The sequence below is a fragment of the Lagenorhynchus albirostris genome, chromosome 11 (genome assembly GCF_949774975.1).
Source record: "Lagenorhynchus albirostris chromosome 11, mLagAlb1.1, whole genome shotgun sequence".
NCBI classification, from domain to species: Eukaryota; Metazoa; Chordata; class Mammalia; order Artiodactyla; family Delphinidae; genus Lagenorhynchus; species Lagenorhynchus albirostris.
In genome coordinates this window covers 75,719,165-75,733,985 of record NC_083105.1, presented here as the reverse complement: position 1 = coordinate 75,733,985, position 14,821 = coordinate 75,719,165, and positions in this window count along the sequence as shown.

The window sequence follows — 14,821 nt, the reverse complement described above, 5'->3', positions numbered from 1 at the left end:
ACCCTTACCTCACTAAAGAATAAGACAAAGATGTTCACTATGACTAGTACAGTTTTACTCAGCATTCGAGGTATTAACTAATGCAATTAGGTAAGAAAATTCAGTTCTAATCTAAATAATTAGAAAGGAAATAAAACTACATTCATCATCAGAGTATATGACTGAATATTAGGATAAAACCAATATCAACACAATAACTACCAGAAATGTGACAATAAAAGTAAAACAGTAAATACGGGATATAATGAGAGAGAAGATTCAATTTGAGTTAACAACAAAAAACAGTTACAGAAAAGTGCCTCAGTACAAACCTAAATAGTAATGTGCAAAACTGGAACGCACAGAGTATATATTATTAAACAGAAAGAAATGTCTATGCTCTTGAATAGGAAGTTGTAACTTCATAAACTGTCAATTTTCCATAACCTAATTTATAGATTTAATTAAATTCATATAAAATAAAATTTCCAACAATTGCTTTTCATGGAGCCAGCTAACTTGATTATGATGTTCATTTGGAAAACATGAGTAAGCAAAATAAATAGACAAAGAAAAAGTAGAAAAGCAATATTAGGGGTTGTTCTTCCAGCTATTTAAACGTATAGCTTCTATAATTAATTGTGTGTGGTATTAATGCACAAATATAAGAGCAACATATCAAAATTTAAAATACCAGGAATATACACAGAAGATAGTAAAATTTGCTAGCTGATAAACTTGGCATCACATTACAATGAAAGAAGGTTAACTTTTTAAATAAATTATTTAATAGATATTCAGATGAGTATAGAATTGAACCTGTATGGTATTGTATAAAGGATAAATTCCAGATGGATGAGTGATCTAAATAGTAAACAGTGAAATAATACAGATGTTAAAAATGGTTAAATTCCTTTGTAATCTTGGAATGCGTAATACCATTGTAAAATTCCAAAGCAATAGTAATAGTGATTGATAAATACAACTCATTTAAAAAGCAAACAAACAAACCAAATCAGACTTTACATGCATTAAAAATAAAAATCAAAAAGGAAATCACAAATAGGAAACAAAGGAAAAGTATTTGTAATTTATGTCACACACTTAGAATCTGTAATATCAATAAAGAAAATGAGATTATGTAAATTAAGTATATATTTAGAACTGAATATAGAATTTAAAAATATTAAACTCATATAAATATTAAATTTACTTACCTATCTGACTGGAAAAATCCAAGTTTGAGAATATACTGTAATGACAAGGCTATGGGAAAACAGGCATTTTTCCACAATAAAATGAAAAATGTTATATTCCTTTGATGATATCAACAATATATACATTTACCCTTTCACCTAGCAATTTCAATTCTAAGAATCTACTCATTCTGCTTTTTATAATGAGATATATATTTGTGCAACAGTTTCTTCATCTTTTCTTGAAAACTTCCTTTTATAAAATTAAGAATTCACTCAATACAATCTTGTAAGTGATTTAGTGCATAGGGAATTTCTGGACTCAACAACATGACCTCATTCTTCTTATGTTAGGGCATTTAATGCTTACTTTTGGAGTGTCTTTGGCAATTGAACACTGTATAACTTCTATCTTTGGACTAGTTATTCTATGGTACTTATACTCAGTATATGACTATTATATGGGTACTTCTACTCAATATATGAATACTACAGTGTAACAATGGAGACACAAGTCTAACGCAAGAAAAGCATTATCACAGTGTCCACCTAAATATTGGACCTCCAACTTAACCTAGGCTGCAAGAGATAAAATCAGCCTGTTAACCATTTTTGTCTGTACACACTGACCTCAAATATATAAATTTTATTTTCTCTTCTCAAACCTAAAATACATTAAAAATTTTAAGCTGTAAAAGATAATATGATCTCTTCTCCAAGAATGACTTATACACAAATATGTTCATTTTGGCGTTATTTATGACATTAAAATTTTAAAACAACCCCAAATTAATGGAAGGGCTTGAATGAATAAGTTTTGTTATACCTGCCCAATTGAATACAAAGAATCCATAAAAATGAATGGGGAAAATTTTTATACATTGGTATGGAGTCATACCTTCATGCAAATATTCTTAAGAAGACAAGGAAAAGGTGCAAGAGAGTTTGTATGTGTATGTACACATATTAGCTGCATTTTATGAAAGAAATGAAGGAAAATATGCAAATATATATTTAAAAAAGGAAACACTGAAATAACCACAATTATAATACAAATTGTTTCTTTTAAAGAGTGAAAGGCATAGATTGGAGAGAATAGGAAGAGAAATTTGGTGTTTGTTTTTCTAAATATTTATCATTTTATAGTTTTGCCTTTGGAATGGTATAATTTTACATATTTAAAAACCAAATTATGGTATCACACTTTCTGATTTCAAACTATACTATAAAGCTATAGTGATTATAACAGTATGATGCTGACATAAAAATAGACATAGACAAATAAACAGAACAGAGAACCCAGAATTAAACCCCCATATATATAGTCAACTCATATATGACAAGAGAACCAAGAACACCCATTGTGGAATGGATAGTCTCTTCCTCAAATGGTGCTGGGAAAACTGGATAAACACATGCAGAAAAATAAAATTGGACCCCTGTATTACACCACTCACAAAAATTAACTTGAAATTTCAAAAACTTAAACATAACACCTGATACCACAAAACTCCTAGAAGAAAATAATTGATCTTGGCAATGAGTTTTTGGATATGACACCAAAAACACAAACAAAAGCAAAATTCAACAAATGGGACTATATAAAACCAAAAACTTCTGCACAGCAAAAGAAACAATAAAATAAAAAGGCAACATACAGAATGGAAGAAAATGTTTGTAAACTGTATATCCAATAAGGAATTAATATCCAAAATATAAAAAGAACTCATACACCTCTATAACAACAAAAAAAATTTTAATGCCCTGAAGAACTAAATAGACATTTTCCAAAGAAGACATCCAAATGACCAACAGGTACATGAAAGTATGCTCAGCATCACTAATCATCAAGGAAATGCAAATCAAAACCCAGTAAGATATCACCTCACACCTGTTAGAATGGTTATCATCAAAATGACAAGAGATAACAAATGTTGGCAAGGATATAGAGAAAAGGAAACCCTTCTGCACTGTTGGTGGGAATATAAAGTGGTTCAACCACTATGGAAAACAATATGGAGGTTTATCCAAAAATTAAATAGATCTACCATATGATCCAGCAATTCCACTCCTGGGTAAATACCCAAATAAAAACATGACATTGAAGAGATATATGCATTCCCATGTTATTGCAGCAGTATTCACAATAGCCAAGATACAGAAACTACCTATGTGTCCATCGATGGAAGAATGAATAAAGAAGATGTGGGGTGTGAGTGTGTGTGTGTGTGTGTGTGTATAATATTATTCAGCCATGAGAAATAAGAATATTCTGCCATGTGTGACATGGATAGACTTTGAGAATGTTATGCTAAGTGAAACAAGTCAAACAAAGATAAATACCATATGATATCACTTATATGTGGAATCTAAAAAAGCCAAACTTGTAAAAACAGAGAGTGAAATGGTGGTTACCAGGGGATGGGGCTAAGAATGGAGGTGGGAGGGATAGGATAGATGTTGTTGAAAGGTACAAACTTGCAACCAGCAGTAGATAAGCCCTAGAGATCTAGTGCACAGTATAGTCAATATAGACAACAATACTGTATTATAATCATCAAACTTATCTTAATTATTCCAACTAAAGAAATACTTATGTGATGTGAAAGAGCTACTAATTATCACTACAATGTCAGTCATATTACAATACATATTTAATATGTAGTACATCTTAAACAATGTATGTCAAATGTATTTCAATTAAAAAAATTAAAACCAAATTAATTACAAAAGCAATTTCCTCTAATTGAAAACTAACTAAAATAAATTAATCCAACCACATATCATATTGGGGACCTAAACATACATGCACAAAAGATAATTATTTCAAATGACTTTAGAATACAACATTTTAACTCTGTGTCTTTAGTGTAATATATACTAAAACCAAATAGAGCTTCTAAGAAATCCCAACTATTATTCAGGTGGCTAATACTGAATAGTAAACCAATAAGTATTATTGTACAGCTGTGTTTAAGTGCATGGAGCCCTGCCTTTCTATAACATAGATTTGGGAAATGGGAATAGATATTCTGTTACCAAGACAAGTTGAAGCACTGATTTTGAATAGGATATTAAAGACAATGTTCTGTAAAGCATTTGATAACTTTTAATTCTCTTCCAAGTTACATAGGTAATATGAGCAGACGGGGTCACTATTTCACTGTTTGCTTAACCTCTGCCTTCTTCCCACAATTTATCAGGATATATTCATGTCCCTCACCATGTGGTAAGATTTTATTTTGCATCAGTCTTTTACTGAACTTCTTAGGCATATGAGTATCTCTTCCACAATATGGGAAAAATTAAACCTGTCTGATTTGAACTAGCCAGGTTTGGCTCTAGATAGTGGAGCTGGAAGCAGGAATTTAGGATTCCAGATGATAAAAATTCATGGTTTTTATGTCACATGATTTTTGATTAAATGCCTTTTCCAACTCTTAAATCATTTTTCATTTGATATTATTTTCAGATCCTGAGGCATCCAGGTTACCCTTATTTGGGCAAATTGACCTGTCAAATTTTAACACAAATAACAAATAGGTGGATTACTCGAAATATCTTACAGACACAAATTAGAAGATAAAATGTATTTAATGTTTTCCCCTGTATCATTTATGGAAATAATTAGAAATGGAATAATCAATCAATAGAAATTAATGCCACTCAAAGCAGGGTACAAGAGACAGAAATGTATTTCCTTGGACACAGGAAAGCCAAAGTGAGATATAATTGGAAGGCATGCTTGGGCATTAATTCTGCCTCCTTTCTTAAGGAGGTAGCCTTGACATTGTAGAGCTTGGTGAGGTCACAGGAAAATCTATTATTTGCGAATATTCAGTTAAATAAAAGAGTTCAGATTGTTATTTTAACACCATACTGAATGGTGGCCTGACTGTATTATAAAAAATAGTGTTTCAGGAAGCTTAGTCTTTTTGGATCAGATAGGACTTTACCTTCTTTCAACAGTCATTCATAACTTCTTTCCTTTGCAAATAAAGCTCAGAGAAATCAGACCAAGATGCTCTACAACTATTATTTTTCTTGTGAAATCACTTGTTTTTCCAGAAATTTCTGAAATCATTCCTAAATTGAGATTATGTATTAATTGTGTGTTCGGTCTCCTTCTGCCTATATTAGAGCCAATTATAAAGATGTTTTTATGTTAAACATTCTTTATTTCAAGATTTAGGAGCCAGAAAATGAAATTTCTTTAGCCAGGGGTAGTTTCACATTGGTCAAATAGTCATAAAACGTTCAGTTCATGTTCTCCACACATCTTTCTATACTTAAAAAGTTCATTATTGATCACATATATTGTTAAATTCACTTAGTATAAATCATAAATATTTAAAAGATAAAGATTAAATTCATGGATAACAGTAAAGCACATTTTCTTCTATAAGATTCCCTTTCTTAACCCTGTAGAATTTAAAGTTTTCCATTTCTTTAAAGTGCTTAACAAACCAGAACCAACTCACAGCAACATATACTGATGAACAAAGGTAAAAGATCTCTGACATGCCCAAGAATATCCATGGAGAACTTTAAAATCATAAAAGCTTAGATTAGTTCAAACGGAAGCAAAGTGGACATATTCCAGGCTCACATTTTTTCTAGGAAAATAATTGTATCCATTTGAGTCTGGCAGAGATAGGTTTTTGGATGAAATTTGATGGCAGACATAATATGAAGCTCAATTAAAAAAAATCATAGTAGAAACATCAAGTTAAAAACATACAGTTAAATTCCTATGGAAGTGAAAAATACTGTAGTTTAATAGCACTGACAGGCGATGAAAAGCATACCTATTTTCACATTCAATGGCCAGATTACACCTTTAGATACGTTAATGACATCCAATAATGGATATGGGCTCACATTTTGTGCAAAATGTTAAAACTGACCTAATAATATCACTGAAATTAACTTGAAGGCTAGATAGTAATAAATGTCCACTCAATGAAGTGGAAATTGTGTTATATTGTAATAAATCAATAAATACTACTATATGGGATATAGTATTTTAAAAGCCTGGGAATTGTGTATTTTTCCACGGCGTGCAAAGGGACTTTCATTTTCTAACATAAAGAGAAAAGTAGGGTCTTCCCTGGTGGCGCAGTGGTTGAGAGTCCGCCTGCCGATGCAGGGGACACGGGTTTGTGCCCCGGTCCGGGAGGATCCCACATGCCGCGGAGCGGCTGGGCCCATGAGCCATGGCCACTGAGTCTGCACGTCCGGAGCCTGTGCTCCACAACGGGAGAGGCCAGGCCACAGCAGTGAGAGGCCCGCATACCGCAAAAAAAAAAAAAAAAGAGAGAAAAGTATATCCAAATCTTCCAAGTCTCCGATTTAGGAGCTGGTCAAATTTAATCTCAGAAATATATATGTATTTAGTATTTAGCAGCCTCAAAAATGTATATTGTAGAAAATATTAGAATAAATATATTAAGACAAATGGGTTATCATTTTCTAAGTTTATTAAAGGTTGTCAAAGTTGGGATTCTTGATCTATGGAGTCCATTTATGTTTTTTAGGAAGTCCAATTGTTTTTGTTAGGAATGGGTATGTAGCTTTTTTATTTTTTCAATAAGAATTAGAGTCACTAAAACGAGTAATGGTAATATGAAAATCCAAAACAAGAACCAGTGGAATGGGACTTCCCTGGTGGCACAGTGGTTAAGAATCCACCTGCCAATGCAGGGGACATGGGTTTGAGCCCTGGTCTGGGAAGATCTCCCATGCCACGGAGCAACTAAGCCCATGTGCCACAACTACTGAGCCCCCATGCCACAATTACTGAAGCCCGCATGCCTAGAGCCCATGGTCTGCAACAAGAGAAGCCACCGCAATGAGAAGCCTGCGGACCACAACAAAGAGTAGCCTCCGCTCGCTGCAACTAGAGAAAGCCCACGCGCAACAACAAAGACCCAACGCAGCCAAAAATAAAGATTTAAAAAAAAAAAAAAGAACCAGTGGCGCATCATTTGGAAGATAGGAAAAACAAGAATGTTCAAGAAAATATACAAAAATAATTAGAAACATAGTCCTAAATTTGAGAAGTGCAGATTACTTCAAAAATATTTTGTACCTATTCTTGTGAGAGTAATTGTACCATTTATGTTTAATTAGTACCATTTTAATTAGTATCATTTAAAACTTAAATTCAGATAGAGTTTTCAAGAGGGTAGTTATATGTTCATGCCCCTAAAGTCATATGACAAAGGGGGCTTCATGTGACCACTGAGGTACAGCCAGTCTGCTTAGAGACAGCTTGGGAGCCTCATATAAAGGTGATAGGTTTCTGCAGGTTTTTACTCTTTTTCTAAATACTTCTAAATGAATAGCACAATGCCAATTATTATCACATTAACTCATCAAATGCTAGTGGGTTTATCTTTCCTTTTTTAATGTGTCAATGTTGTTGATACCACTTTCCAGAGGAGATTGAGGAAAGATCAGTGATCGCAGCATAACTTTATGTAGGATGACTATGAGGGTCATGATTTAATACCATTTATCCTAAAGTAGAAAGTTTAAATATTTCCATTATGCCCTTTTTAGGAGTTTTCATAATCTTATGATGAACCATCATTTTAGTTTACAGATTTGTCAGAATTGGTTAAAGCTCTCTATTAACAGTGACCTTTCCCTCCTCCAACCCCTAAATAAACAAAAAACATATTTAAAAGCATTTCAAGGTAAGGCTTATTTTTCTTACAGATTAAATCACTTGACTAGGGTTTTACTGCTGAATATGTTCTATATTCTTCCTAATACCAAAACAAAAGTAAAACTGCAAATGATGAACATGGGTTTTTTAACCAATCAGAGCCTATGTCAAAACTCACTAAAATAATGAATCTTACTGCTGGAAGGAAGCTAAAACGACCTGCTTCACTAAATGTAAAGTGGCAGAAGCATTTACATGTTGAAAGCAGTCTTCTTTCTACGGAATCTCAAAACTCACAAAAGAAAATCAAGCCCTAGGGTAATAGAAACAGAACAGGACACTTTAAACACACACAAACACATGCATGCATACACACACATACATACATACACACACACACACACACACACACACACACACACACCATAAGAATAAAACAAGAATTCTCAGGCACAATGTGAGGCAGAAAAAAAATTAAGCTAAAACAACACAACTGTTCTCATTAGTGAATTTATATAGAACCTCACTAAAAAATATTATATTTGAATCTTGTTAGAATGACACTTGGAAATGAAAAACTGGAACCATATTGCCATATCGGATACTGTGTTTAATTCTGGTGAATATAATAAAAGGTTTTTTTGTTTGTCTCTTAAAAAGTTTATATATTTGCTAAGTAAAATGCACAATGGTTAAAAGCCTGACCATCAAAAAACAAGTAGCTTGATCTGGAACCCAAGATTGCTTTGAAAGTAATTCTGACATATGTGTTCTGACATAATTTTATCTGATTAAACCTAATACTATTAATTTTAATATAAAAATAAAGGTAATAATTATTATATGCCCACCATGTACTTCTTATGATCTCTGACTTTAAGTCAAGCTTCAAAGTAAATATTAATAATGGGGGCTTACACATAAGCAAACAGGTTTGAATAGTTTAAGTAATTTGCCCAAAATAATAAAACTATGACACAGCAAAGCTAGGTTGTAAACTAAGGAATGTCTTCGTTCCAAATTTTGCAATCTCTTCTATTAAATCATAATAACAGGTTACATTATTAATATTTGGTTTTCTGAGGTATAAGTATAAATTAGATAATCATTAGGTATAAAAGAATATTAATAAATGGCACTGTTTCAAAACTTTTTTACTTATCAGTGTCAGGAAAAGAAAATCACACGCTCTATTCAGTCAATATGGTTTGTACTCTAGGGGATTAGGGGCCATTTCTGTCTGGTTCAAAATTGTATCTGCAATGTAAAACACAGTGCTTAGTACCTAAGAGGTGTTGAGTATGTTTTTGAATAAATGAATGAATATTGGTGGGTTTTATTTAACACTAAAGTTAATTTTGCTATATTAGAAATTAATTCCTCTATGACCTGCCTTATATTATTGTGATATTTTAAGAACTTAGTAAACAAAGCAGAAAACAAATTGTTCAATAAGGAAACTAACTCTTTTATGTGGAGGGCGGCAGGGTTTTCATTTGCTTTGAAAGTATTAAAACTCTATCTATATATATCTATATATAGAGAGAGAATTTTTAAAATATATATATTTTTTTTTACTGATTAATATAATCAAATTGTAAAATGTAAATTCAGGACATACAAAAGGAATAAACTAGTGATATCATTAGTCATGTTCGACATCTACATTTTCATAATATTTAACTGGAGGAAACTCGAGCATGATCAAATGTGCACCATGCCAGTAATATTGAACTACTATGATTCTTGGGCAAAACAGCCCATCTTACTATTTCCTAAGAAGAAAAATGTGCTATGTGATTGAAAAACTACTTTTCACATGAGCATTGACTCGTAAAATGCATAAAGTATCAGTCAACATTCCAAAATGTTAAGGTTAATGCTTACTATTTGTATTAGTTTGCAAGGGCTGCCATAATAACATACCACCGACTAGGTGGCTTAAAGAAGACTAATTTATTTTTTCACTATCCTGGAGGCCAGAAGTCCATGATCAATATATGGTCAGGTGTTATTTCTTCTGAGGTCTCTTTCCTTGGCTTGCAAATAGCCACCTTCTCTCTGTGTCTTCACCTGGTCTTCCCTTTGTGCACATGTGCCCCTGGTGTCTCTCTGTATGTTATAATCTCCTCTTTTTATAAAGACACAAGTCAGAATAGATTAGGGCCCACCAAACCAGCCTCATTTTTAACTTAACTACCTCTTTAAAGACCCTACCTCCATATATAGTCATTTTCTGAGGTACTGGAGGTTAGGACTTGAACATATGAATTTGGAGGAACACAGTTCAGCTTATAACACTAATACAAATATTACAATTAATTAAGTATAACTTGTTTAGGTAATCAAGATTGGTTCATCTAGGAGATGACAACTGAATCCAGGTAAAAAGAAAAAGTCAAAAGTAGGCAAGACATAAAGGAGTGAAGACAATAAAACCAAAAATTTTTTTAAAAAGCAGAAAATAAAACTTTTAATTCTAATCAATGTGTTATTTTCTAAGCAATTCTAAAATTTTGCTTTCCTGCGTTGCCTGTATCATGAAACAACATTTTCAACCATCATTATTATTCTCTTTTAGAGAAAATTATTTAAGAAAATTGTCTCTGACAGCATTCAAAAATGTTTATATATTTTTTTTACTTCAATCATATTTTAATCTTAGATTTATTTTTAGAGCCCACAATTATACATTTTAAGCAAAATGTAATATAAGATATGATGATCCTAAGACTACTGAATACTGGATTGTTACCAGATAAGACAACACTCCTTCTCCTGAGATTCTCAACAGAGAAAAACATCAAACATGAACAAAAACAAAAAGCAAAAGCATTTGATTATTAATTGGCCTTACACTCCTACTTCTCAATTCAGTAGGCTCTGTTAATAGGGTGCAACTTAAAAGGGATACCTGAATTGTCTCCGTGTGGCCCTAAGTATAGAGCCAACTGAAGACTAAGAGTGTTAAGATAACAGAGTGGGTAAAAAAAATGGGGAGGGAGAGCTTCCCTGGTGGCGCAGTGGTTAAGAATCCGCCTGCCAATGCAGGGGACACGGGTTCAAGCCCTGGTCCAGGAAGATCCCACATGCCACGGAGCAACTAAGCCCGTGCACCACAACTGCTAAGCCTGCGCCCTAGAGCCCGCGAGCCACAACTACTGAGCCCACATGCCACAACTACTGAAGCCTGTGCACCTACAGCCTGTGCTCCACAACAAGAGAAGCCACCGCAATCAGAAGCCAGTGCACCGCAACGAACAGTAGCCCCCTCTTGCCGCAAGTAGAGAAAGCCTGCGTGCAGCAATGAAGACCCAACGCAGCCAAAAATAAATAAATAAATATTTTTTAAAAAATGGGGAGGGAGGTTCATATCTCCTACTATAAAGCATGGAATCCTCCACTGCTGACATCCAGCATCATGAAAGTACAGAGCCAACTACTTTTACCCTCCACGATGGTGACTGTTAGAAAACAAGGGCCACGAATTTTATGGTATTTGACATCTCAATAAACACATTGAAAATCACTTTGGGAATAGAATAATTCTCAGTGGCATATTTGAAAGATGCCTAGAAAATAAATATGAAAGGAGTTTTGATATAATTATAATCAATATTAAGAAAACTAACACAGTACTGGACAAATAATTTCCCTGTCCACAAATATTATTATTCCATCCTCAACCTATTCTCACCATGCCTTTTCTTTCCTTTCTGTTCAGGAAATGCTTTGCACACATACATTTGATGTTGGATATTACTGTTAAGTTTGTCCCTTAAATTTTCAGACCTTTGTAAAAGTATTGACTTACTATTCTTGTTAGTTTTCCTTCAGGATGCTACATGTAACTTAAAAATCAATGGAATTATGGGTGTGTGTCTGTGTGTGTACAGAATGTCTTATTTTAATTACTATATGTGTCAACCTACTCACAGTTATTAGGGACACTTAGTCCACTATGATACATGTTTTTATTTCTTTACAAAATAGTTTTTTTCACGTTTAATCAAAATTGCCAATTATCTGCATTTGCCTAATGATCTCCTGGTATGTGATGCGTTACCAGGAGGACAATGTAGAAGGTTAAGAAGGATGAAAAGCTATGAAACATTCTGTGCTTTTTAGGATATCCTTCTTTTGGCCCTGAAACCTGAAATTATGGCTAATATAATAGCCACAGTAAGAAAAACTTTTAAACATTTTACTTGCCATTCAACGTAATATCATATATTAAGTTAAATATTATGCCCCAAATATTTTTCATTATTCAAAGAAAGAAGCTTGTAAAAATAAAAAGTAAAATATATAAATTAAAACAATAAACATATGCTTATCTCGTCAGCAAAGCACATTGCCAAAAATAACACATTTTGATAGTTCAGTATTTAACTATATAAACTCTTATGAAAAATGTTTCAACATATAAGGAGCATAACAGAAATATTCTTTGCTAAAACTTTTTCCTTTACTATCAGTGCCATTTTTATGTGACTCAGGAAGATTATATTCCATATATTTACAATTAAATTCTATTCAATAAGAGAAAAATAATACTTAATGCATTTCATACAGACTATTGTTGCTAGAGTTTCTCAAGACCTAGACCTGTGGGGTCATAATCCATGGATTCTAAAGTAAAATTACATTTTTATATGCTATATCGCCATCTAGCTCCCTGCCTAGGTATTTACTCATTTACACATATTTGGAGGGGGGCGTACATGAGATTTTATATATCTCTGTGTGTTAAATGCATGACGTTATATATGCACAAAAACATATCGTGAGTATGCACCATGTATTTAAAAAATCAAGACATATACATATATTCAAATAGTACTTCATTTACTGCTGATGCTGTTAAATTTCTTTTTAAACAATTATCACTTATATCAGCAAAATACATTTCAATATTCGCAGAGAGAGAGAGCCCCTAATATATGAGTCCATTCCAACATTCATAATTCACTGGATTACACCAGTTTACAAATGGCATGACTGTGAAATTGGACTGGGTCTGCTTCACAAAATCTTGAATAAAAAAACCACGTAACTATGATGAACTAAAATTATTTCCTAAATAAAAGACTATAATCAAAGTATGTCAGTTACATATGGTTTTACTGATTTATTGAATACTAGTTAAAATAGTATTATACACTTAGCTGGCATTTTCCCAGTAGAACAAGTTTTTTAGAAAGTTGACTTGTGCTCATACTGAACACACACAATTAATAGGGATGCACATACATTACAGCAAAGAGCAACGGTCATCTCCATGAAGATTTGTGTTACACACTAAATTATTCTGCTATTGTTGCAATAAACTAGCAGGCCACCAGAAAATTCAGTGGCCTATCTAGCAAGCATTTATTCTTCTACTCATGGTCTGTTTAACAACTGGGTGACACTGCATCATATTTCAGTGAGCTCAACTTGGCTCTGGGATTTGAGTAGGGTTCAGATATATTCCACATGTGTTCACATTCTCCGTGGGCAAGCACTACCCAGGGATATGACTTTCATGGTCGACCCAGGAGTAAAAGAGTTCAAGCCAAACCACACAAGAACCAAAACCACTCACAGATCATTGAACAAACCAAGTCAAAGGCAAATCCATAATCTGTGCAGAAGAAAAGCATACTATACCCCAAGGGATATGGAATAGTGGGTGAAAGCAAAAAATATTATGAACTAATACATATACACAAAAATATGCTTTAAGGACTGATATAAATATAATTTTTCTGGTAAATTGAGTTATTTATGTTAATAAACTTAGAACAATTTTAGATTTACAGAATTATTGTGAAAATAAAGAGTTCCCATATACCCCATGCCCAGTCCCCCATATTATTAAAATCTTATATTAGTATGATACATTTGTCACAATTAATATTGATATATTTTATTAACTGAAGTTCATGCTTTATTATGATTTCCTCATTTTTTTCTTAATGCCCCATTTCAGTTTCAGGATTTCATCCAGGATACCATCTTGCATCTAACTGTTGTTTCTTTAGACTCTTCTTGCCTATGACAGTTTCTCAGACATTCCTTGGTTTTGATGATCTTAACAGTTTTTATTACTGTTCACCATTTTGTAGAATGTCTCTCAATTGGGATTTGTCTGATTTTTGTCCCATGATTAGACTGGGGTTGTGTATTTTTTGGAGGAAGATCTCAGAAGTAAAATGCCATTCTTAGCACATTGCTTCATGAGTATATACTGTCAGTATGACACCATTTTTGATGCTAACCTTGTTCATGTAACTTGAGGTAGTGTTTATTAGGTTTCTCCACTGTCAAGTAACTTTCTTCCCTTTCCAATACTGTACTCCTGAAAACAGTCACTACGCACAGCTCACACTTAAGGTGTGGGGAGTTAATCTGTACCTTCTGAAGGGTAGCATATCTACATAAATGGTTTTAAATTCTTCTGTGCAGGAAATTTGTCTATTATTCCTCATTTATTCAATCATTTCTTTATATCGACATGAATGCATGGATATTTTATACCTTATAATCTAAAAGTATTCTATTTTGTTTCTCAAATTGTGTCAGGTCTTTTGGCTGGCCCCTGTATCACTTTTGTATTTCTTCATCATTGTGTGTGTGTGTGTGTGTGTGTGTGTGTGTGTGTGTGTGTGTGTGTGTGTGTGTGTGTGTGAGACTTCCTTACTTTCTGGCACTACAAAATACTCTACAATCATCATACACATTTTCTGTCCCAGTCCTAGAAACAGCCATTTCTCCAAAGAGTACTGGTTGCATTTTGGAGAATGGTATTACAAAACAAGATCTGGCCATCAACTGTAGTTTTTGCTACTGGGTTTTGTTGACTTGAACTATTTTTGAGTATACAAACATAAGTATCCATAGGAAGTTAGACATTTAAAGATAAAAATTACTTATTAATGCAATATCTTCTCTTCCAACAGATTACATGCTTCTAAGAGTCAAAGAAAAC